The sequence below is a fragment of the Triturus cristatus genome, chromosome 4_2 (genome assembly GCF_964204655.1).
Source record: "Triturus cristatus chromosome 4_2, aTriCri1.1, whole genome shotgun sequence".
Classification (NCBI taxonomy): Eukaryota; Metazoa; Chordata; class Amphibia; order Caudata; family Salamandridae; genus Triturus; species Triturus cristatus.
This window is the reverse complement of record NC_140586.1, coordinates 554,142,251-554,169,065: the sequence shown is the minus strand read 5'-3', so window position 1 is coordinate 554,169,065 and position 26,815 is coordinate 554,142,251. Positions and strand designations below refer to the sequence as shown.

The following is a 26,815-nucleotide window of genomic DNA, read 5'->3' as shown; positions in this document are numbered from 1 at the left end:
TCAGGTGTGACTTCGGCACGTTGATGGAAAACCCCAGCAAATGCAGGAGATCCCCCGTAGTCTGGAGGTGGGAGACGACTGCCTGGGGCGAGCCCGCCTTCAACAACCAGTCGTCGAGATAGGGGAAGACTGGAACCCCTGATCTGCGCAGATGAGCTGCGACCACCGCCATCACTTTCGTGAACACCCGAGGGGCACTGGTGAGGCCGAAGGGGAGCACGGTAAACTGAAAGTGCTCTTGGCCCACCGTGAACCGCAGGTAACGCCGGTGGGCCGGCAGGACGGGGATATGGAAATATGCGTCCTGCAAGTCCAACGCTACCATCCAGTCTCCAGGGTCTAGGGCAGCTAAAACCTGAGCCAACGTTAGCATCTTGAACCTTTCCTTTCGGAGGAAGGCATTGACGTTCCGGAGGTCCAAGATAGGGCGCAGGCCCCCCTTGCCCTTCTTGGGAACCAGAAAGTAGTGGGAATAACAACCACGACCTACTTCTGGGCTCGGAACGCGCTCGACGGCCCCCTTGGCCAAGAGAGCCGAAACTTCCTCGCGGAGAAGATCCAAATGATCCCCCGAGATACGGTGGTGCTGCGGTGGCATGGCTGGAGGGGTCGTCTCGAAGGGGAGGGAGTAGCCCCTTCGGACGATTTGCAGCACCCACCTGTCCGATGTTATGGACCGCCAGTGGAGCAGGTGATGGCGAACTCTGCCGCCCACTGGCGTGGTATGGGCCTGAAAGCTCGGACTAGGAAGGCTTTGAGGCGGATGCGGCCGGGGTGGATGTGGGCTGACCACGTCGGCCTCCATTTCCGCCACGGCGGAAGCCCCGTCCGCGACCGCGCGCAGGTTGGGTCTGCGGCTGGTGGCTTTGCGGACGTGAGGAGGCGCCCCTTCCTTGGCCACGAAAGGGGCGAAAAGCGGAGGTGTGCGCCCGCGGAGCCGAGAGGCCCAAGGACTTGGCCGTAGCCCGGGAGTCCTTAAAGCGGTTCAGCGCACTGTCCGCCTTCTCACCAAACAGGCGAGTGCCATCAAAGGGCATGTCCATGAGGGTGTTCTGGACATCCCCGGAAAATGACGTGGACCGCATCCAGGCGTGGCGGCGGAGCGCCACCGTGGTGGAAATCGCCCGACCTAGCGAATCCGTGGTGTCAAGCCCACATCGTATGGCGTGCCGTGCTGCATCCCTCCCATCGGCCAAAGCCTGGGTAAGACGCGTCCGGACCTCCTCCGGACACAGGGGCAGCACGTCCTCCACCGTACCCCACAGGGAATGGGAATAACGGTCCAAGAGACAGGCGGTATTTAAGGACCGCAGGCCCAAACTAAGGGACGAGAACAGTTTCTTGCCAAACTGCTCGAGTCTCTTGGAATCCCGGTCCGGCGGAGCGGTCGGGAAGGAGGATTGGGAAGTAGAGGCCTGGATAACCAGACTCTCGGGGGTGGGGTGTTGGGACAGGAAACTGGGGTCGCCCGGAGCAGGGCGGTGGCGCCTGGCAACGTTCCTATCCACAGGAGGAACTGTGGAGGGCTTGGACCAGGTGCCCTGCAGAACGTCAGTGAGGGCCTCGTTGAACGGCAGCAGAGGCTCAGTGGAGCTTGCTGAGGTTTGAAGCACCTCAGTGAGGATGTTGGTCCTCACAGCCACGGCAGGCAACTCGAGCCCAAGGGCCTCAGCCGCCTTGCGCAGCACCACAGAAAATGCTGCACCCTCCTCCGAAGCCACGGTCGGAGGAGAAGTGAATCCAGCGTCTGGCGAAGTGTCCAGCCCGCTGGCCTCCCCCAGTTCATCTGCCCAGTCCTGAGAAAGCTGTGACTGAACAGCCAGAGGGTCCTCGAACCCCTCCCAGTCGCCCCCTTCTTCCGATTCCTGATAAACAGGAGGAATGATCGGAACCGGACTGTAGAGATGGTAGGTCTCAAGCGGCGTCGGATGCGGCGTCGGCGGACGCCGTGCCGGCGTCGGGTCCGGATGAGGGCTAAACCGGGGCGTCGGCGTCACAGGCGTCGGCGTCGGTGGCGCCGGTGACGGCGTCGGTGGTTCAGGCGTCGGCGCCGGTGGAGGAGTGACAAGGTCAACCGGCGTCGACTGGGGCCCAGGCAAGGGCCCCGCGGGGACCTGCGGCGTCGAGACCGGAGTCGTCGACGGCGCCGGGGCCGGAGCCGCCGGCACGCGAGGTCGCCCAGTCGAGTCCGCGGGGCCCGAAGGCGCGCCAGCGGGCGTCGACGGCGGGGCCAGGCTCCTCATGGCCGAGAGGAAGGCACTGATCTCCGCCGGCGCCGCGTCAGCCCCAGGGACCGGAAGGTATGGGGGCGGACGCGGCGCCTGCGGCTCCTCCGGAGCCGCGGGGGTGGAACCACTTGGACCCTCGGCCGAGTCGCGCGACCGTCGAGGGGAGTCCGAAGAGCGATGTCGCCGCTTGGACTTCTTAGAGTGTTTGGACTTACCCGACGACTTGGAGCCCGACGAGCGATGGTGGCGTCGGCTAGGGCTCCGCGAGCGATCCTTGGACCTCCTCCTGGACCGGGATCGCGCACGACGCGGAGCCGAGTGGCGAAGCTCGAGAAGCTTGCGGGACCGCTCCCGCCTAGCCTTCGAAGTCAGGGCCTGACAGTCGTTGCACGACTCCGCGTCGTGGTCGAGGCCTAAGCAGTAGAGGCACCGGCGGTGGTGATCGGTCACCGACATCAGTCGATGACAATCTTCGCAAGCCTTGAACCCAGGCATCCTACCGGCACCAGATGTCGACAGACAAGGATCAAAAATGATCAAAAAGATTTAGTCAAAAAAGACTAAAAGGGGTAGCTCTCCCGGATCTGCGCTTACTGGCGCGGAAAAAAGAAGAACTGACGTCAGCGCGCGAGGGCGGCGTCTAAGTACTCCGACGACGTCATCCCGGCGCACGACGCCGACGACGGACGCGGAGCCGCAGACGACGCCTAGCGACGCGCAAGGGGTATTGCTGACGAAAAATCTTCCGGATCCAGTCTGACGCCTGGGGATATTCTAAGGTGAGGAATCTAACTAACGTGTTTCTTTCAGATACTGCACTGCGTCCAGAACAGCCCAGATGAAAGGAGTCCGGTGTGACTGCGGCACTCCAGCCAATGCAGGAGGATCTCAGTAGTTTGAAGGTGGGAGACGACCGTCTGGGGGGGGAGGCTGCCTCCAACATGCAGTCGTCGAGGTAGGGGAAGATTGACACCCCTAACTTGCGCAGTTGAGCTGCAACCACCACCATCGCCTTGGTGAACACCCGAGAGGCACTGGTAAGGCCTAAGAGGGGCACGGTAAACTGAAAATGCTTGCAGCCTACCTTGCACTGCGGGAAACAGCCATCACAACGCAACTTTTACTACGCAATGCTATTACTACGCAACTTTTATATTGCAAAATCATTTAATCGCATCTGCTATTACAACGCATGCCATTACCACGCATAGCAGGGTAAGTATTTATACATTATTTATTATTGTATAATAATATGTTACTAGTTATTTTTAATATCAGATTTATTATATAATATTAATATTACCTTATTAAAAAAATTCTTTAATAAAAGTCTATATTTACTCTTATTAATAAATGAATACATGTGTAAAAAAATACTCTAGTAGTTTTAAAATAATGTTTAAGATTATCTTATAATAAAAAAATTAGTAAGTAAAAAAAAAAAATGAAAGTATTTGTCAGTTTATATGTGGCATGTTTTTAATATTCACTTGTTTAAGTGAAATAGATTTAATAATATTTAAAATTTGGAATTATTAAAATATTTCAATAATAAATTAAATAATACTCGGGTATTCATTCATAATTAAAAAAACAAAATTTGGCATGAAAATATTTCAATAATAAATAAAATACCTCCGGTAATAATTCAGAATATAAAAATATTTTTTTTCAAAAATAAATGGGTAAATAAGAAAACTATTATTATAATATATTATACATGTGTAAAGTAATACTCATGTAATTTTAAAACAAAATATATAATTTATTTTAAAAAAGCAATTAAAAAGACTTTTTTTAAAAGATTTACTAGTTTATTAATACACGTGTAAAAATATACTCCTGTTATAATTGAAAAAGAAACATAAAAAAAAAAGCTAAAAAATGTTACAAAATAATAACTTTGTAAATAAGTCAAAAATTAATAGTCATTAATTAATACCAGTGAAAAGTAATTATCCGCCAAGACGCTTCGGCATAAGTGCACTCTACAAATACCCGCAGTCGGTGAGTCTTGCATTTAGAAAAAAATATATATATTTATTATGAAAAAAATTAGAATAAAAAAAGAATACTCCAGTATTAGTTTATAATCAACAAAAATATTATATTAATACATGTGTAAAAATATAATGTTTTTTAAAATATTTTTTTAAATATAACTAAAAATTGTATCATAAAAAATATATAATATTAAAGAACAAAAAATACCTGTGTATGTTTAAAAAAATATATATATGAGAGTTAAAAAAGTAATATAAAGAGAAAGAAAACAATTAATATGAACATTAAATATATATTTTTTTAAAGTATGCATAAACTTTCCCACGCTTTATCATTGTAGTCAATGGGAATAATTGTCCGTTATTGATTCCTACAGTACGCCATTCTTTTGACGCGTCTATGTGATTACTGTTAATATGCGGAACACGGGACAGAGCAGAGGGAAGGGAGAGCACAAGAAAGGTAAGAGAATTTGGTATCTATATATTACATATTAAAAGTAGTTATGAGCAATAAATGAAAAATATTTTACAAATTGAATTTAATAACATTTATTAATAAAAGAGAAGCAAACGAGCAATTTTTAAAAAAAAATTATTAAACAAATATAACAATGTAAGATGTTTTTTAAAAATATTCACATTTTTATTATGTACATTGTAAATTAATATTTATTAAACATTTCTCATGCTTTTAAATTGAATGAATGCAAGTGTCCCTTTTCTATTTTCACAGCATGCGATGACGCGTAAACGTGAGATTAATCATTACGAGGGACATTGCGGGACAGAGCACAGAAGCAAGGGAGAGCTGCGTAAAGGTAAGAATTTATTTACATTAAAATCATATTGTAGGAGTAATATTTAGTGTAAGGAGAGACGAGGGAGGTGTTTAGAAATAGAACATTTTGTTTAAGAGATTTAGAAATGAGTAAACCAACAATATTGACAGAGTAGGCACACATCGGGACACGTGTTTTAAAAAGCAATAATGTAAAATTAGGTAAATAAGTAGATGTAATTTAAGAAAAAAAAATACAAAGTAATAGATTGAAATGTAAGCTTCGTTTAATTAATTTGAAGATTTAAAAAAGAAAAATGAAGGATCGTCGCGTCTTAATTGATTTGGTATGAGATGGCATTTTTGCGTTTTGGGATTCCGAAAATTTTTGAAAAGAGAATTTTTAATTGGATACATTATGGATCATGATTCAGACTGGGTTACGACGATGGATTTCAATGCGTTTGAAAGATTAAAGATTTAGATATTTCCTTATTTAAAAAAAAAAAAAGTAGTAGAAAAATAACTTTGTGCAAAACAAATTTCGCAAAAAAAAGGCATGGGAATTACAAATATGCCTGTGGATTATTGGTTGTGGTTTCATAAATTTGAAAAAGGACTCTTGGTGAAGAGGTGGAAAGAAGAAAAGACCAAGAGTTGAAAAATGAAAACATCAAAAGGTAAGTTGACCCGACTTTAAAATTTAAGTATGTAATGAATGCCAAAATTATTTAGGAAATGTTTTTTTAGGGCAAAACAGGCAAGTAATAGGGTAGTGTGAGTTAGTAATGTAGGATGTGGGCAAGATTATCAAGGTAGTCAGAAGCCACACAACATAAACTGTTGTAGTGCAACCAATAGTCTTTCCGACATTTCCTTTGATCTTTTAGAAATACGTGGATTCAGACTACCTGTTAATGCTTGTGCTAATCTCATTTCTTGGAAACTTTATTCCTTCCTCAAAATTTCCAGAAAATGATAGAAATTAGGATGTATTTTTCCAATTGAAAGATTGAAGGAGTTGTGCCATCCCTCTATGGCATGTTTGTTTTGCTCCTCCTTCTAAGCATGTCGAGTAGCAGTTCCACCACTCCACATGGAAACGTGGCTTCCTCCTGCGACCCGACCTGCTTAGAACACTTCCCCACCCAAAACCCCTAATTTCCCTGCATCCCGCTATGGGGGTTATTATGCGTTTAAAAAAAAAAAAATTGCATTGTAATAGTATGCGCTGTTTTCTCATGCGTTGTAGTGGCTGTTTTAATGTATTACATACTTTTACGTTGTAATGGTACGCGTTGTAAAAAGATACGTTGTAATAGTACTTGCGATGTAAAAAGTGCATTGTAAAAGCACGCGTTGTAATTGTATGCGTTGTAACGTCATACATCCTTGCACCGCAGATAAGCCTTTGGCCAGGCAGGATGGGAATATGAAAATACGCATCTTGCAGGTCCAACGCTACCATCCAGTCCCCTTAGTCAAGGGCACAAAACCAGAGCAAAAGTGAGCATTTTGAATTTCTCCTTTTTGAGGAAGAGATTGACGGTCGGAAGATCCAAAATGGGCTGTAGCCCCTTGTTCTTCTTTGGAATCAGAAACTAGCGGGAAGAACAGTCACTGCCTACTTCTGAAACTGGGACCCTTTCTATAGCTCCTTTGGCCAAAAAAGCTGTAACTTCCTCTTGGAGCAGCTTTAAATAATCCTCTGCCAGCCGTTCCTGACTTGGCAGAATAGTAGGAGGAAAAGAAAGGAAAGGAAGAGAATAGCCCTCCTGGACGATCTGCAAGACCCACTTGTCTGATGTTATAGATCTCCAGCGGGGGAAGATGACGAATTCTCCCACCCACTGGAGTAGTGTGGTACTGCAGAATCAGCCTAGGAGTGCTTGGAGGCTGCGGCTGCTGGGGCAGTGTGGTAGACCACTTCTGGCCTCCATTTCTAGGTCTGAATGTAGCGCGTCCATGTCCACGCACGGCTTGGGCAGTCTGTGCGGGATGGTGGCTAGGATATGGCTGACGTGGCTGGAAACCCCTTCCGTTGCCATGAAAAGGGGCAAAAGTAAGACTGGTCACGAGGTGTGGAGGAGAGGCCCAAGGGTCTGGCCATAGCTCGAGAGTCCTTGAACCCGACTAGGGTAGGGTCTGCCTTTTCCCCAAAAAGGTGTGTTCCATCAAAGGGCATGTCCATCAAATTGGCTTGGACATCCCCGAGAAGCCTGTGTACTTAGCCAGGCGTGGCGCCTCAAGGCCACTGTCGTTGAAATTGACCTGCCCAGCGAATCGGTTGTATCTAATCCTCACCGTATGGCGAATTTTGCTGCATCTCTCCCGTCCTTAACAGCTTTGGAGAGCACAGCCAGGGCCTCCTCCGGGACTTGTGGCAGCACCTGTGCAACCATCTTCCAAAGAGAGTGGGAGAAACGGCCCAATAAGCATGCAGAATTTACTGACTGCAATGCCAGACTGGAGGAAGAAAACGTATTCTTCCCAAATTAGTCCAGTCTCTTGGATTCCCTATCTGGAGGGGCGGAAGGGAATGCACCCTGGGAAGTAGAGGCCTTCACCACTAAACTTTCTGGGGTGGGGTGTTGGCTGAGGACTTTGGGTCACCCGGAGGTGGGCAATGGCGTTATGCAATTGTCCTAAGCACAGGAGCCCCTGTGCTTGGCTTGGACCATGTTCCTAGAAGGACGTCCGTAAGTGCCTCATTAAAGGGCAATAAGGGTTCAGCGGTGGAAGCCCCAGGTTGAAGCACTTCGGTCATGAGATTAGTCCTGACCTGCACTGAAGGCAGCTCCAGTCCAAGGACCTCAGCTGCCCACTTAACCTCCATGGCATAGGACGCCCCCTCCTCTGTAGCCACTGTAGGAGGAGAGAGCATGCCAGTGTCTGGGGAAGTAACCAGACCACTGGCTTCCCCAAGTTCCCCATACCAGTCCATTGTCTCCTCAGAGACATCCTGGTTCTCTAGTGGGTCTCCAGACTCCTCCCATTACTCTCCTGAGCTCAGCACTTCCACTAAGTGCTCAGGCAAAAAACATAGAACCCCTGGGTTCTGTCGACGTCTGAATCGGCGTCGCTCGATGCCGTTCCGGCTCATCGGGGATGAGGAGGAGGATGGGGCTTGCGCCGCTGACTGGCATCGGTGAGGACGCAGGTCCAGACTTCGGATTCGACGCTGGGGGAAGTCGTGTTGGCATGATCCGGATCCGGGATCAGATCCCTGAAGCCCCACCGGCGCCGTGGCCAACAGCGTTGAACCCGATGGGGCCCCATCCAACCCAGCGGGGCCCAAGGGCTCACAAGCGGGGTCGTTCCACTCAAATACTCGGCACATGGCCTTGTAAAAATCTTATCTGAACGAGACTTGCTCCGGCTCCCAGAAAAAGGGGGGAGGGGTGAATGGAGTCGACTCTGGCTCCGGCTCGACAGAACCGTGCTTAGAGCGTCGGTGCTCCTTACCTTTCTCGATGACAGACGCCAACTGAGGTGAAGACGAAGTCGGGTTGGACTTGTTCTTCTTGTGCCTCTTCCCCGACTGTCCAGATGACCTCGAATGGGAGGAAGAGGACTTAGGGCTCCGTAAGCGGTCCTGCGATGACCTCTTCCTCGAACAGGACCGTGACCTCCTCGGTGTCTCTCTTGACGGTGTCGACTGCCGCGCCGCAAGCAACTTCAGTGCTCGCTCCCTCAAGGTCTTCGGGGCCATCACCCGACAGTCTGAACACGACTTCAAATCGTGGTCACGTTCAAGACACCACAGACATACGCGGTGGGGATCAGTGACTTGTTCCCGCATGGTTTAAAACCGGTCTTTCTACCAGACATCCCTCACACACACTAATATCTCTAAAATGTTGACAAAAGTCAAGAAAAGGCCTGCCAAAAAGCAGCAGAGGGGTAGCTCTTCCCGGATCGGCGCTTAATTGGCATGGAGAGAAAAGAACTGAAATCCGCGCACCTGGGTGGCGCCTATCTAGGCACCTCAACGTTATAACCGACGCGGACGATGTCACGCAGAGCTGAATGGAGCCACCTGACGTTGCGCGCAAGGGGTATTGCTCAGCAAAAGTTTCCGGATCCAGCCTGATGTCTGGGAGATTCAACAGTAAGACATCTGCAGCTAGACGTCTCCATCAGATGTCTATAGTTCTGCTGCAGTTTTCGCTAGGCAGTGACTCTTCTTCGTCCTTCTTCCATTGATCTGTCAAATATAAATTATTGGGTTCAGGGGTGACACCTAAATACTCAATTTAGGGGCGTTTACCGGGAGTGACAGGTAGTAGCCAATGGGCTACGTACCTTAGGGTATCTACACCCTCTATGTGACCACCTCAAGTGGGAAGTGGGCATAACCCTAAAGCTAGAACGCTAATTCCGTTCAAAACATGGAGTAATCTAAAAAGTGGGGTCCACATCAGCTCACCTGCCCTATGGGTGATGCTGACTGAATGTGGGCACACCACCTAACCTAATTTACCACCTGTCTTGCTGCTAGAAAGTGGGGTCAGTACAGGGGGGTGGGCGCCCCCACTATCTGGAGAGGCCGAGGGTCGCTTAACAAAGGTAGCAGGGCCTCTGAAGCTTTTAGTCGGAGGTGTGAACACCTCCGCCCAACATCTGAATGCGAAGTCACTCACCTCAGGAGGTCAGAGACCAGTCTGTGGTGGCAGGTTGGTTGAGACAAGTCAATAAACACACTTGTAGTCAGCAGGTTTTCAGGGGGTACATCTAAGCTGCCCTCTGTGTGCATTTATTAATAAATCCAGCACTGGCATCAGTGTGGGTTTATTATGAATAGGTATTTCGTACCAAACACCTTGGAGTACAGTGAAGTCCTCATGCAGCCGGAGAACTCGTAATGACTAGTGTCCAGCCCATCGACTTGTTATGGCTTCCCTGTGCACTGGTAATATCAAAGGGTGAACTTAGATATCACAGGAACATATCCACTCTCGCAGATATGCCCTCACATGGGTATAGTGCACCATGTCTTAGGGCTGCAACATGTAGTGCTTGCAAGCATGGCATACAGGGGTGTTTAGAATATACGAGTGAATCTTCACTCGATCTCTGATTGCACAGTATGAAATACAATTCCTCACATTATCAAAATAGAAAACACAATGTACAGTGAAGACTCTCTGTAATTAAACAAAGATTTTGATTGTTTGAAACTTATATTCTGGCCTTTATTTGGCTCATAATTCTTTAGAAAATTCATGCATTCAAACAAAATATATATATATGCAATAAAACAAAACTGGCGCTGTGGTCACGGGGATGACGTCGCAGTAGCTACATAGATGCCGCCCTCGCGCTGTCAGTTCTGTACACGACTTTCCATGCCAGAAGTGCAGAGCCATGCAAGACACTGACCACTGGTGTACAAAACTAGGGCCCTGAAAGGATGACTTTAACCCTAGAAGTCAGTTCGCAAAACGGAGAGGATAGGTGGGGCGGTAAGGAATCTATAACTATATAACTAACCTGTGTTTCTTCCAGATACATTGTTACCGATGGTAAGTCACTTGTTCATCTGAAGGAAACAGTTAGTTATAGATTCCTTACCTTAGAATAGGTACCCCAGCAATACCAACTACAGTGGTGGGTCTACGAACTAAGTTCACACCAGAAAGTTCTGGTGAACAGAATGGCCAAAGAAGCAGTCTCTCTGTACTTGGCTGTCCAGGCAGTAGTGTTTAGTGAACGTGTGCAACGATGCCCACGTAGCTGCCTGACAGATGTAATTTTGGGGTACTTCTCGTCCCAAAGCAGTGGTAGCTGACGTCGCCCTGGTGGAATGGGCAAGCAGCCCCACTGGAGGCTCCTTCTTTGTCAAAGAGCAGCAGGCTTTGATGCACAGAACGACCCACCTGGAGATGGTTCATTTGTGCACGGCCCGACCTTTCTTAGCGCCCACGTAACCAACAAAGAGCTGGTCATTCACCCGAAATTGTTTGGTGCGATTCCAGTAGAAGGAAAGCACACGTTTTGGATCCAGACGGTGGAGCCTCTCTTCCTCTTTTGAAGGATGCGGAGGCGGAAAGAAGGTGGGCAAAGTGATGGTTTGCCCAATGTGAAAGGAGGTGAGCACCTTGAAAAGAAACGATGGACGAGTCCTAAGGAGAACCTTGTCTGGATGGATAGCCAGAAAGGGAGATTTGGAAGAAAGAGCTTGTAGATCACTCACTCTGCGTGCAGAGGTGATGGCCACCAGAAAGGCAGTTTTCAAAGTGAGAAGTCCGAGAGGACAGTTATGTAGCGGCTCAAAGGGAGCGCACATGAGGTAGGTAAGAACCAAGTTCAAGTCCCACTGAGGCATTATGAAGGGAACAGGAGGAAAAAGAGTAATTCCCTTAAGGAATCTATTTACAACAGGGGACTTGAAAAGAGAAGGCTGATCAGGTAGCCTAAGGAAGGCTGAAATGGCCGAGAGGTAGCCCTTTAGAGTGCCCAGAGCAGAGCCCTGCTGGGCCAAAGAAAGGATAAACAAGAGAACCTCAGAAAGAGGGGAGGAAAGGGGATCCACAGCCTTTGCTGTGCACCATGCCACAAATGTGTTCCATCTGCAAGCATAAACCGTCTTAGAGGTGGGACGCCTGGCTGCCTAGATTACATCGCAGACTTCGGGAGGCAGGTCAAACGAAGCCAACTGCCGCCGCTCAACCTCCACGCAAGGAGGTGGAGGCTGGACAGGTTCAGGCGGAGGACCATCCCCTGCTGCTGCGCCAGAAGATCCTCCCGAAGAGGCAGTTTGATCGGAGGATCGATGGCCATGTTGAGCAGCTCAGGATACCAGACTCTTCTTTGTGCCCAATCCGGAGCCACAAGAATGACTTGGGCCCGGTCGTGCTTGATCTTCTTCAGCACTCTGGGCAGAAGTGGTATAGGCAGAAAGGCGTATGGAAGACCTCAACTCCACTTGCAACGAAAAGCGTTGCCTACCGAGTGCTGCCTTGGAAATTCCAACACGCAGAACTCCTGACATTGTGCATTCTCTTCGGTGGCGAATAGATCTAACCAAGGCTCCTCCCACTGCTGAAAGAGACTTTGCACCACCTTCAAGTGAAGACGCCATTTGTGATCCATCATGCACCTGCGGGTGAGTTCCTCTGCCCTGGCGTTCAGAGAACCTGCCAGGTGTTGAGCCACCAGGGATATGCCCTGATGTTCCAGCCATGTCCAGAGGCGGAGGGCCTCCTGACATAGGGTCCACGACCCCACCCTGCCTGGTTTGTTGCAGTACCACATGGCGGTGGTGTTGTCTGTGAACACCTGCACTACTCCTCCCCCGACAGAGGGAAGGAATGCCTTGAGTGCAAGACGAATAGCCTGAAGCTCCAGAAGGTTGATGTGAAGCACGGATTCCGCCGGAGACCAGAGGCCTCTGACCTCCGCCTCCCCCATGCGGCCACCCCATCCCAGGAATGATGCATCGGTCACCACTGTGAACTCTGGTTGAGGATGGGGAGGGATCTGCCTTCAACCCAATCCTGGTTCATAAGCCACCACTGCAATTGGTGTGCAGTGCCCTCTGAGATATAGACGCAATCGGACAGATTCCCTTGATTTTGGGCCCACTGGAACTTCAGGTCCCACTGCAGAGACCGCATCTGAGGTTCCGTATGAGACGGGACGGCACTTTTTGAGTGCTGACGAATATGGATGAGTTTGGTATCCACGAACCGCAAATGACGAGTATAGTGGGTGTACGCAGTTTCGCTATGCAGCCACGTATGGTTCGTTTCATCTTTGGGTTTGTTCATCCGAACCCTCGGGTTCCATTTTAGATACAGCATCCATTTTGTTTCTTGCCCTCAGGTAGCCAGCGAACGGGCTTTTTGTCCGCTTCGTGACCCTGGGACTTTCAAGCTTGCACGAAGGACACGTGTTTCTTTGAGGTGACTTTTACGATGAGGTGACTTTTACGATGAGGGAAATGACACGAGTAAGGCAGATGGCCCCGCTCAAGGCTCATCTTGCCGCTCCGGTCTATTGTTTCAGCCACGCATACATTAGACACGAGGTCTTTGACCCTTCTATCGAGTTTCCTTTATTGCCCCTGACACTCTTTTCTAACCTGTTGTGTATTCTTGTCCTTTCCTTGCATCTGTTTTTCGTCCTTCCTCTTAATGTGTTTATGGTTAGGATGGAATGTGTTTATTGCGGAGGGAATATGTTTTTACAGTTGAGAACCGGCAAGACTGTTGTAATTATGTTCCGGCCTCCTGAAACATGAACACGACCCTTTTGAAGTTTATTGTGGGAACTGAGTTGTAACCTTTGTTCGCCATACTGTGCTATGGCAAAAACTTGTATAAAAGGAGCGATCCACTTCTACGAATTTGAAGCAGTCTCCAAGAACCTACACGTTGTGTACTTCTTGTGACCTCTGTATCCCTGCAGTAAATAAACGCTGATCTCTGACGTCGCTGGAAGTGTCCCGTGTCTCTGTGTTTTGGTACGCCAGAACAGGTAACCCACGAAGGTTTCAGGTGTTGTTCCCTGGCACCGCTGGGTCTTAAGAATAACCCAGTCCTTCACATCCACCAGCAGGATGCAGGAGGCCATCAAACCCAGCAGCCTGAGGGTCATCCTGACAAACACAGGACAGAGGCTGAAAAATCGGAATCATAGCCCGAATATCCCAGACTCGCTGTTAGGGAGGATAAACTCCAAACTGTAGTGTCCAGAACCGCTCTGATGAAGAGGAGCTTCTGACCGGGGGTAAGGTGTGACTTCGGCACGTTAGATGGAGAACCCCAGCTAATGCAGGAGGTGGGCTGTAGTCTGGAGGTGGGAGACGACAGCCTGGGGTGAGCCTGCCTTCAACAGCCATCGTCGAGAGGCAAACAGGAACCCCTGATCTGCGCAGATGAGCTGCGACCACCGCCATCACTTTTGTGAACGCCCGAGGGGTGCTGGTAAGGCCTAAGGGGAGAACGGTAAACTGAAAATGGTTGTGGCCTACAGTGAACCGTAGGTAACGCCTGTGTGCTGGCAGGACGGGGATGTGGAAATATGCACCCTGCATGTCCAACATTACCATCCAGTCTCCAGGGTCGAGAGCAGACAAGATCTGAGCGAGAGTCAACATTTTGAACTTCTCCTTCCGGAGGAAGCGGTTGATGTTCCTGGGGTCCAAGATAGGACGCAGGCCTTTGTCCTTCTTGGGCACCAGAAAGTAGTGGGAAAAGCAAACACGACCTACTTCTGGCCAAGAGTGCCGAAACTTCCTGTTGGATGAGGGCCAGGTGATCCTCCGACATGCGATAGTACTGAGGTAGCATGGATGGAGGGGTAGTCTCCAAGGGGAGGGAGCAGCTCCTTTTGACTATTTACAAAACCCACCTGTCCAATGTGATGGTGCACCAGTGGGGGAGCTGATGGCGGATCCTGTCGCCCACTGGCGTTTGGTGGCCCTGAAAAGTCAGACTAGGAGGGTTTGGAGGCTGCACTGGGGCTGAACAGCTTGCGACGGCCTGTGACGGCCTGTGACTCTGGGTGGGACATAGTGGGGCACCCCTTCTGTAGCCACAAAAGGCAGACTGCGCAAGGTGGGTGGTAGAGAGGCCCAAGGACCTGGCCATAGCCCGAGAGTCCTTAAAGAGCTCTTGCGCATTGTCTGCCTTGTCGCCGTAAAGGCGACAGCCATGTCCAGAAGTGTGGATTGGACACACCCGAAAAAACCAGTTGAACGCAACCAGACGTAGCGTCGAAGGGCTACTGACGTGGAAATTCTCCTGCCAAGTGAGTCGGCAGTATCCAGCCCACATCGGATGGTAAACTTCACTGTGACTCTCCCTTCAGCAACCTCTCGAGAGAGTACGGCCCGGGCCTCCTACGGGCACTGAGGCAGCACTTGCGCAACCGTGTCCCATATGGAGTGGGTGTAATGTTTCAATAGACATGCAGTGTTTACCGATTGCAGTCCCAAGCTGGAGGAAGAAAACATCTTCCCAAGATGATCCAGCTTTTTTGATTCCCTGTCAGGGGGAGCGGTAGGGAATGCGCTCTTGAACGTGGAGGCTTGGACTACCAAGCTCTCAGGGTTGGGGTGTTGGGAGAGGAAAGTGGGGTCGCCCAGGGTCGGGTGGAGGCTTCGGGCAATCATCCCGTCCACAGGAGCCCCTGTGTTGGGCCTGGACCAGTTGCCCAAAAGGATGTCCGTGAGGGCTTCATTAAACGGCAGCAGGGGCTCCGAATAGCTCGCTGCCAGTTGAAGCACCTCTGTCAGGAGGTTAGTCCTGACTGCCACCGTAGGAAGCATGAGGTGGAGTGCCTCGCCTGCCCTACGCCGACCGTATCACGCTCCCTCCTCTGTAACCACAGTAGAAGGAGACAAAATGCCAAGGTCTGGTGAGGTATCCAAACCACTGGCTTCCCCCAGTTCCTCTCTCCAGTCCTGCTCATACACCAGCTGGTCTGTAAAAGGGACTCCAGACCCCCTCCCAGTCCTCCTCACCCTCCTCTGGCTGCCGATCTGGTCTCAAAGAGCCAGGGTAGAACAGGGGCATAAACGTACCCATCGGCGTTGGATCCGGTGTCGGTTGACGCCGGTCCGACTCCGTGTCTACCTCGAGGTAGAGGCTGGGATCGACGTCAGCTGGGGACACATCCGACGCCGGTGGCGGGCATGTTGTGGGTGGAATCAGCGCCGGGGGAGGCATATCGAGGTCGACCGGCGCAGATCCGGATCCAGGCCTGAATCCAGGGGGACCCTGTGGTGCCGAGGCCGAAGCCGCCAGAGGCCCAGTGCCCCCAGCCAAGTCCCCAGGGCCCGAAGACATGCCAGCGACGTAGGGCTGCCCAAAGATGGCATGCATCACTTCGTAGAAACTACGAAGCTGGGCAGGGCTCACACTGGGTCCTGGAAGGGGAGGGAAACCTGAAATCGACCAAGCAGGCTCCGCATGCAGAGCCGCGGAAGGGGCACCACCCGCATCCCTCGTTGCGTCGGCCGACGGATGGGGAGAAGTCAAACAGCGACGATGCTTCTTAGACCTTTTTGTTCTTTTTACCTGACCCAGAGTGCGAAGACTTCAATGAAGAACAGTGTTAGCTCCGTGACCGGTCCCTCGAGCGGCGCAGCCCCGACTGCCAGGCCTCGAGTAGCTTTCAGGACGACTGTCATCTGTGCTTTGGAGGAGACACATTACCTCTCTAAGCTACTTTATGAGTGAAAACTAACTAAACAAAACACAGATTTTGCCAGCAAGTGCTTTACCCACCAGAGTTATGGTAGCATTATTAGTTTTCCCTAAGATTTACACAGGTACCTTAACTTGTTAAGATATTTTAAAACACAGCCTTTGTAACCAGCTAAGCCAGAACACATTTACTGTCATGTTTCTCCTTAGAGACAATTTCTTTGTGGCAGTTTTATTTCTTCTTCAAAATAAATGTATTTTTATGACTCCTTCCTAGTGACTCCACCCCCTTTTTGTTGCCCATCTTGACCACCAATTTGTAGGCTCCCAGAATAAAGTGCGTCTAATTCCAGCACTGGGTCTGAGCCCAGGTGGCAGTGGCATAGGAAGGATGCCAGACGCCCCAGTGGAAAACAAGCATTGGCATAGCCAATAGGTCTATCCTTTGGGACCTTATAAATGTTTAGCCATGCCACAGTTGATGTTGTTACACCAAGGATATTATGCTGCATAACTAAACACTTACAAGGTCCCAAAGGCGAGACCTATTGGCTATGCCAATGCTTGCTAGATATATTGAATACAAGAGATTTCACAAACACAGCAAAAGCGCTGTGTAGGCGAAACCCTAAAAGGACTCATAAGTGAACTCAGATTTCTTTTTTTAACTCTGGTTTGATATTTTCTCAAAGACTTCCACCATAAAAACTCTCAATTAACCTTTTTTGAAAAAAGAAAATAATTCGCCCAAGTCTAATTTTACCTTGCAGAGGGAGAGACGAGGCGTAAACTCAGTGGTCTCTGCAAGTGGGTTTAGGGATCGTGGAAGTAAGCCACAAATAACTGAAGTTGGGGGCAAGTAAAGCATGCTTACGCTGATTGTAAAGCATTCATGTACGGTTGCTTAAAGTAATTGTGTTTTTTTTGTCACAGAGTACCCATGCTGGCAGAAGGAGTGCACCTATTCACTAGAACTTGAAGGGTCCTGCTCAAAAGTATCAACATACACCAGTCACTATTTCCACAGGAACTGTGCCTCTCCCTCTCCCAAACACCCATGGTCACTCATTGGTGTCAGTCTCACTGATACTAAGGGCTAACCTCACGGGGAAGTGGTGGAAGATCACCGCTTCTGCAGAAGTCCTAGGAATTCAGGTGACTGGCTCGTGGTGTGACAGTGTACAGACATTTGTTACAGCAAACAAATGATGGACGGAATGCTGACAATGCAAACATTCTCCCGCAGTCAAAAGATCTGGGTTAAATCCATCGTTCTTTTGCCCACTACGCCACCCCAGTTTGGACCCAGCCATATGCAAATCAGTCTTGACCCTGTGCCTCTTGGGAACAGTCCAGACCGAACTGCCAGGTCCGGTCCTCCCTGGACCGGAAATAAGCATCCTGGGACCGGTTTCAGGGTATGTCACCCTTCTTCAGCCAGGCTAGCTTGAATCCAGTGGCACAGTGAGCAAGGGACCCACGTCTGGGCATACCCATCCCACTTAGGGCGAAAAGTGTTACAACAAACAAATGATGGACGGAATGCGGACAATGCAAACATTCTTCCCCATCAAAAGATCTGGGTTAAATCCATTGTTCTTTTGCCCACTACGCCACACCAGTTTGGACCCAGCCGTATGCAAATCAGTCTTGACCCTGTGCCTCATGGGAACAGTCCAGATCGACCTGCCAGGCCCTTACCATGTCTCCTGCACCAGTGTTTTTTCTCTAAACTGTGTGATTGTTCCACAATTGGCAACTATTTAGAATCCCTTTTAAGTCATTAGTAAGTGGTTGTAACGCCCTGAACGTCTCAGGATCGTTTAACAGACACGATAATGAGAACGCAACCACTTGTGAAGGTTTAGTTATTTTAATGAAGGCAAAAATAATACAAGGAATAAACAAAGGTTATAGTCACTGGAATCCTCCAGGCTAAGTACGTTACCAGCCCACAGCACGGATGGTCCTAACAGAGGGCAGAAATGAAATGGCCGAAAATGCCAATCGGTAGGCTGTGAGGGGCACGAAGAGTGTTGGGGAGAATCGAGGAGTCAGGGAAACACCCAGCCGGGGTCTCTACCTGAAGGGAGCAGCCGCTCAACCTCTTCCTCAGACTGCACCGGGACGCGGAGTCACCTCCTGGTGATGCGTCACCGATACCCCAATCACAAGCAAAGAAGACTGAACCGAGAGCAGCCGCTCGATCGATCCCGTGGACTTCCGAGTCTGTAACGCGGCAAACACCTCCTGGTGTGCGTTACAGCTGGCAGTCCCTGTATCTCTGGTCGGGCTGGGAGTTACGACTCCAACCAGCAAAAGTGCCACTGCGCTTTGATTTAGCCGAGTCAAAAAGCGAAGCTCAATGGTTGACCGGTAGAGCTTCCGGGTCCTTCACAGGTGACGATGGGGCAAGACACGGCCCAGGGAGTAACGACTCGACCTACCTCCGTTCTTGCCTTACTGGAGCACCACTCCGGAACACTGCTCTTCACTAAGCAGGTACGTCGGTGTAAACACAATATCCGACAGCGTTGTACCTCCCGGTTCCTCCCTTTATAGGGCGTGTTTTCCTTGAGTTATGTAACGGCTCTCCTGTTTACATAAGGGCGTGTTTTCCTTGAGTTATGTAACAGCTCTCCTGTTTACATAAGGGCGTGTTTTCCTTGAGTTATGTAACAGCTCTCCGGTTTACATAAGGGCGTGTTTTCCTTGAGTTATGTAACAGCTCTCCTGTTTACATAAGGGCGTGTTTTCCTTGAGTTATGTAACAGCTCTCCTGTTTACATAACCTCTCAACCGCTAAGCATCCTGGGAGTTGTAGTCCGTTTTCGCTGGTTACCGTTTTCCTCCCCTCGCATGACAGGAATTCTTGACAGTGGTACCCCTGGTATCTAGGGCTTTGGACCTAAAAGGTATGCCTAAGGGCTGCAAGCACGAATTGGGACACCTCACCAAGCTCATGCAAACTGCCATTGCAACCTGCGGGTCTTGGAGCACAGAAAACCAAAGAGTCAACATGGCACACATCCCTGTGTGCCATGCCTACCAGCATTACATGTAGCATAGGTAAGACACCCCTATGACAGGCCTTAAACCCCTAAGCCAGGGTGCACTATACCCATGTGAGGGCATACAGAAGAAGGACAAAGAAGGGTCTCTATCTGGCAAGTACTGCAGCAGAACTTTGGCACAAAACCCTGCCGTCCACAGTCCTCTCTCAACAAACGCAACAGAGTGACTCATCCTGCGAGCTGGAGAGCTAGCAAATCCTTGGGTAGCCTGCCACTACTTCAAACAACACGGAAAGACTCCGTAGGAGTAGAGTAGCTACTCCCCTGCAGTTCGCAGGGACCGACAAGCAGAGTCCGATCCAACGCCTTCCAGCTCTCTGTCCGACCGATGCCGCAGATGACCAGAAGAAAGTACTCGTGCTCTTGAAAGTCATATCTGTCTCCCTACAGAGGGGTCGATTCCGATCCATCCACTCGGAGAGGGATACATGGGGGCAGGCCAGGCACCGCAGGGACAGGATCAGGGCTCAGCAGAAGGAGGCAGTGAAGGGGTGGTGGATGCAGGAGAATCACTGGCAACTGCAGTGGAGGTGTCTGACATAGTGGGTGCAGTCACAACTGTGGGGCACAAGTCAGATGGGGTGGGTGCCGGCACAACTGCAGTGAGCAGGTCAAATGGAGTGGACTGGGTCCCCATTGCAGTGCCCAAGTCAGACGGGGTGGTTGTGGACTCCACTGCAGTGCCCAACTCCATGGGAGCGGAATGGGGTTCAGGTGAGGTCGGCAGGACAGAGGGGGGGCCACGGTCCCCAAATCAGTGGCACAAACAGTCTGACCGGGGGTGGTGGGGGTGGAAGAGCAAGTGGTAGGGGGGAGGGCCGGAGCATTTTGGGGATGGTGTATCTGTGGGTGGGGGAACCTGGGGCAGGGTGTGGCGGTGGAACCTCTGGAGTGGTGGCCTGGGTGATGGAGGACTGAGACTTTGTCGTGGAGCTGCGGGGCGGGGTGGGGTCTTGCTCTTCCGGCTCCGGGGGGACTTGCGGTTGGGGACCTCAGTCTGACTGCGCCTGGGGGGAGGGTGTCTGGGTGTGAGGGGCACTCCCCTCTGTGTGTGGGGACTTTCTCTTCCCCTTTTAAGCTGGATCTGCTGGGTTGGTGGGGAAGAGGCCAAGGTCACAGAGGAAGAGCTTCTTGGGAGATGGGGTTGCATGTGAGGCAAAGGAAGGGGTCTCGGAGGGAGAGGTATCGGAGGACTGCGGAGTGGTTGTGGATGACTGTGTGTGTGTTTGCAAACCATCCCCTGTGAGTGTGGTATCAGTCCCCTGAGGTTGCTTGTGTGCACGTCTAGACCTTGGTTTGGGTGTTTGTGTGCTGCCCGTGTCTGTGGGTTTGGGTGAATGTACTGGTGTGGGTTTGGGTGAATGTACTGGTGTGGGTTTGGGTGAATGTACTGGTGTGTGTGTGCTTGGGACAGGTAGGGTGCTAGGAATCGTGGGTGGGGCAGGGGTAGGAGGGCTACGGGACTATTGGAGGAGGGACACTGCTGCCGTCCGGGAGGAGGCCACGGACTGATTGGTCCTCTGTAGGGCAGACATGCCCGATGAAATGCCCTCCATGAACGACACCAGTTGTGTCAACAGACTGGTGTGTGCATGGAGGACACTCAGCATTGATGTCTGCCCTACATGGATCTGTAGAAGCAAGTCCACAGCCTCCACACCCATGGCAGCAGGGGACACCGGGGCAGGGGGTGCGGTGCCTGGCACAAAGGAGACATGCTCCCGAACACGTGAGCCTCCACCGACCTCTGGGATGGGAGTCGATAGGAGGGTGGTGATGGTGGTGGTGGTGGCGTGGACAGCCTCACTAGCTGGGGTTTGGTGGCTGCTGACACCCGCCTCCACAAGGGAGTCATCCTCCGAGCTGCTGGGGCCATCAGCTGGGGTGGATGGTGCTGAGGACTCCGGTGTGGCTCCACTCGCCCTCCGTGCCACTGGCTCCTTCCAACTCCTCGCCTTCTGTCCCAGTCAGGCTTTGTGGCTCCTCCTGTGGCCGTGGATGTATCTGAATAGAATTAGGAAAAAAAAGAACAACATCAGTCACCTGCACTGACCGCACACATCACAGTGAGTACAGCACATCACAGGGCAAGCCCTGGCATCATCAGCTGAACACTGCTCAAAGTGCTCACACTGTTTAGAATAAGCCAATTGTCAGTCTCATCATCAACCATGGCACTCATATCCCTCCTGGACTTGCACCCATATGTCTTTTACATGTTGGACGCTAATACCCTAATTTGCAGACATGCACCACCTACACATTTGTTGGACATGCAAGTGAACATGTAGGAGTATGTCACTATACACACATCACATCTCTTGCCACTGACTCAGTACAGGTGTCAGGATGAAGGGATGGCCAGAGTCTTATTTCACATGCTTGTGATGCATACCAGCAACACACACTAGGATGTTCTCATGTCCTGATAGTCAATGCCACAATCGGGCGCATGGAGCACATTTGACCCCAATGCAGGATCACTCATAGCAAGTTGAATGCCATGGCACTGGCATGCCTGGAAAGTCAGTCATCATTGTCTCCTGTCACAGGGCATCCATACAACAGTATGCACTGTGTCACAATCATAGGTCATGGGTAAAGCAAACTCTGCAGCTGACAAGTGCACTTGTCCATTCCCTGCAAACAACATATCCCGGACCCAGATGACCCCACATCATACAAAACAGACATACGAGTCTCTGCGAACACAACTCCCTGTACATGAGCACATCACAGTCTGCTGTGCATGAAACACAGCTGCCTGAATTTCACAGTTGCATACACCATTGTGCACTGTCAAGTGATCACACACCTATATGTCACACAGGTCTGGTCTCTTATGGTCACATCTCAGATGTCCTGCTGACCCCCAAACTCATGAACACCCCAGTTGTCCAGAACAGGAAGCCACACCACAATGACACAGAGGCAGACACCTGAAGGCACATGTCACTAAGCACAACCTGTAAGTTGATACACAGGAGTGGAATTACAGAGTGCTTCTAAATGCCCTTGAGTAGGCATGACTGCCCAGGTCTACGTGAAACAGTGTATAGCCCTGGACAGTAGTCAGTTGGCTAAGCAAGTGTGACACACTTGATATACATACTCCTGAGCCCCACAATTTGGTGTCCCCTGCTGCATGGGTGTGTTTGAAATACCCCAGGCACGTGGCGAGTCAGACCAGCAATTGGAACACATATCAAGGGCACACACAGTTCACATGTCACATCTCAGGCATTGTGTAAACAATTGACCCACCCATGAAACACACAACAGTAACGGTAACAGATGCTGTCCAGAACCTGAAACATAGCTGACTGCAGGGACACAGTGCCCTTGTGACACAAGCCACAGACTGTAGGGTCCACACCTGTGGATCAGATGAGGAGGGTGCATCACACAATTGAGGGACATGAGTCCTGGACTACAAGACCTACGTAATGTGGAAGTGTGACCAGGCCAAAAGACTGCAATTAGCATGTCAGACATAGTACACAGATTAGGCATGGACTTACCCCCTTCCTTGCTGCTGTCTGGCCTTCAGCTGCCCATCCAGGTCCAGGAAGACCACCGCCAGAAATCTGAGCATGTGGGGGGTGCGGGGGGGGGGGGGGGGGGGCCGGTCAGGGTCCGGGTCCGGTGTCCGCCCCCCCTGCGAGGAGGCGACACCTTCAGCTGGACCCTTGCAATCCTCCGGGTCCAGCCCCGAAGGTCCTGCCACCTCTTCTGGCAGTTGCGGATCCGGCACTTGTAGACCCCCACTGATCGAACTGCCTGGGCGATGGCCAGCCATATCTCCTGCTTCTGGTGGGCATCAACCTGTGAGGATGACAAAGTTAAAAGTCCATTAACAGACATGCCCCATATTGGTGCTGCACACAGTTGGATATACATGTCGTCATCACAAAGGAAAATGAGTTACACAGATAGCGCACCCATGGAAATGGACAAATGCCCTGCATGTCTGACATGTTAACATTGCCTGGGAAGTTTAAGCTTGCACAAATGCACTTTAGCTGCATTACACCTGTTCATTACATGTACCTACACACTTTGGGGGATGAAAGTACTCACTGAGTACGCTTGCCATTGGTGTACACACTGCTAGTACTGCTATTCAGATAACGTGCACAATTAAGAAGGCAGTGGACTGCACACTCACCTGCTCCCTTGGTTTCCCATACAGCTTGCTGTACCGTGGAAGGAGCCCGTCCAGCAGGGCCTGGTTCTCCTCCTCAGTGAAGGCTGGGACCCTCTCCAGAGTACGTGCCATAGCAGTAGTCAGAGGATGCAGAGACAGCAGCAGAGATGTGGTCCAGAAGCATGTAGTGCAGGCAAGTGAGCTCCCTGGGGGCAGTCTGTGTGCATGTTGTGTCTCAGATGTGGCTGATCAAATGTGCCCAATGGGAGACAGTCTCCACAGCCATGTGGTTTGTGCATCAACATTGATGTTGTGTGAGTGTCTACGAGACGTCCATGTAGGGCCTGTAGGGACAACCGTGGCCTCTACCTGTGGGACTCACGGTTGTTTTGTGGCGTGTACATTATACGCCATGTCATGCCAGTGTCCATGTGGCAATACAGGGACCCTGGGTATGTGCATGTCAGAGAGCTGTGATGCCTGGGAGACATCAGGCCTCACTTGTCACTGTGGTGTGTCAACAGACTGGTGTGTGCATGGAGTACATAGGTACTGTGACACAGTCCAATGATTGGCCATTGCACTACATGGAACTTATGTAGACATGTGGACTTGAGATGTGAGGTGATGTGCATGTAGGAGACATATGTGTCTATACCTAACAGCACACACCTCAGTACATTGTGTATTGCCATGATGTATCATGTGATATTTTGCTTGGTCATAGCCACATGGGTGGATGAATCTACAATCTTCCTTTGTTCATCTCTGTACTGCAGGGCACCAGCTGTCCATAGACCATTCCCAGACCTTGAAACCATGCAGGAACGAGACTGCATCCGACGGTACCACTTCACCAGGCCACTCACTGATTGAGGAGTTGGTGGAGCAGTTGGCGCCATGTCTGCTACCTGGCCAGACATACCCTACAGCACTGACCCCAGAGATAAAGGTGATGTTAGCCCTGCACTTCTTTGCTACTGGTACCTTCCAGTACACTGTGGCTACTGCTGGTGGTAGGTTGCTAACTATGTTCAGTCGTGTGCTACGCGATGTCTTGGAGGGGATGTTGCATTTCCTTGACCTATACATCAAGTTTCCTAGCCCAGGTCAACTCACTGAAACAAAGGATGATTTTTATACACTGGGGCGGATGCCGAACGTCATCGGATCTATTGTTGCTACACATGTGGCCCTGGTACCACCATGTGCACATCAGCAGGCATACCGGAACAGGAAACATTTCCACTCCATCAATGCTCTGGTGGTATGTCTTGCAGACATGTGTATCACACATGTGTGCACATTTCCCCGGTTCTGCGCACTATGCCTACATCATGAGGAGAAGAAGCATTGCAACGCTGATGTCACAGATGCCAGAATAGCGTGCCTGGCTTGTCGGTGTGTACTGACTGTTTACCATTGTGTGTGTTTGTCAATGTTGTATTCCAGCCTCTTTCAAAACTCAGCTATTTGTTCAATTGTTTGTATGTAGGTGACTCCAGATACCCCAACATGCCGTGGTTGCTGACACCCCTCAGGAACCATGTGACACCAGCCAAGATGCGCCACAATGAGGCACATGGTCGGACCAGGAGGGTGTTGAGCGGACATTTGGTCTCCTGAAAAGCCGCTTCTGCTGCCTGGACAAGTCCGGAGGGGCACTCCCATATGACCCTGAAAAGGTGTGCAAAATTATCCTTGTATGCTGCATGCTACACAACATGGCAGTGCGGAAGAAGTTACCTCTCATCCAGTATGAGAATGACCTACCTCTGCCACCTGTAGAGGATCCAGGCCTGGGCCACGATGCCAGTGATGATGATGATGATGAGGGTGACGTCCGCACACAGCTCATCAACAACTTCACCTGAATGTGAGTTTACAGGGTTATGTCAATGTATTGAGTTAGCCTGAAATGTGTTGGGGCTGCTCTGTTGCTGTTTGAGTGTGTCTGTGTGCCACTTGACTGGATGTGTGCAGTGATGCACAAGTTACTACTTGTGTAACGATATATCTGTAAGAGACATTAGTTAGTGATAGATTGCTTACCTTAGAATATTCCCCAGGCGTCAGTCTGGATCCGGAAAGTTTTCTGCTTAGCAGTACCCCTGCGTGCCAGTAGGTGGCGCTGCGCGGCTCTTCTCCCGTCACTGGCGTCGTGCGCACCGGGATGACGTCACGGAGGCTACTTAGGCGCCACCCATGCGCGCTGACGTCAGTTCTTTCTTTTTCCACGCCGAAAGCGCAGATCCGGATTGAGCACATACCTCGGTCATTTTTTTATCACTTTTATTTTAGACTTTTTGTCAACTTCTCTTGTCTCCTGGTGCACGTAGGGATGCCCGGCTTTAAGTCTTGCGGGTCGTGCCACCGTAATATGTTGGTGGCGGACCCCCATGATGTCTGCCTCTACTGCCTGGAGACCGACCACGACTCCCGGGATTGTCGGGACTGCCGTGCCAAGGCCCCGAAGGCATTACGGGAGCGGCGCCGGAAGTTGCTGGAGGTCTAGCACTCCTCTCACCGCCGCTCCGGGTCTAGGGGCCGTTCGCGGGACTGCTCGCGGGACCTCAGCCGTCGCTCCTCGGACTCTGAGTCTTCACCTTCAGATTCCGGTAAGCGACGCCATAAGAAGAAGTCGAAGCGTGTTCACACTCTGACGTCCCCCCGTCGTGGGGAACAGGGGCTCTGCCCCTGCGGCTCCTCTGGAGCCTGGGAGTCCCACGGCCTACCCGCTATACCGGGGTCCGTCGGCGACTCCCGAACAGCGGCAAGAGTTTCTTGCTGCCTTGGACCGCCTGTTTAAGCCTCGGGCTCCCGCCGGTTCGCCTGCGGGCGCCGCGGCCCCATGTCCAGATCCTGTCTGTCTGTCTGTCAGGTGCCAGCCCCGGAGCCACTTGATCCAGCGCCCGCAGCTCCGGCCCCACCGCCACAAGGTGCAACGCCGCTGGCTCCAGCCCTGGCGCTGCCCTTGGCTCCGGCCCCGGTGCTGCCCTTAGCTCCGGCCCCTGCGCCACCACACTGTGTGCCGTTTAGCCTGCCCCTGCCTCGGTTCTCAGACCATTTCTTTCCGACCTGGGATCCTCATTGGGATTGGGCTCCGGTCCGGCGCTGCTCCTGGCACCACTCCCGTCGCCGCTCCCGGCACCGCTGGGCCCCTCTCCGGCTCCGGTCCTGCCGCCGCGACCGGCTCCTTCTACCCCGAAGCCGGATAAGAACTGGGACGGCTCTGAGGACCCCCTTGCACGGCAGTGTGACTCCAAGCAGGATTGGGTGGATGACCTTCAAGAAGCGGGTGAACTTGATTGTGTCTTCTGACCCAGGGTTTGCCTCGCCTCCGCCTACTATGGAGGAGGGCGCTTCCTACACTATGGTGCTGCGTCAAGCCGCGGAGACTCTCCACCTCGACCTCCCTACGGTGGC

General features: G+C 51.0%; 1 protein-coding gene across 4 annotated transcripts in view; it reads right to left on the bottom strand.

Moving 5' to 3' along the window:
• Window positions 1-26,815, bottom strand: part of BRDT (bromodomain testis associated) — a 1,895,586-nt gene that overhangs the window by 467,843 nt on the left and 1,400,928 nt on the right. The gene's annotated exons all lie outside the window — the stretch shown is intronic.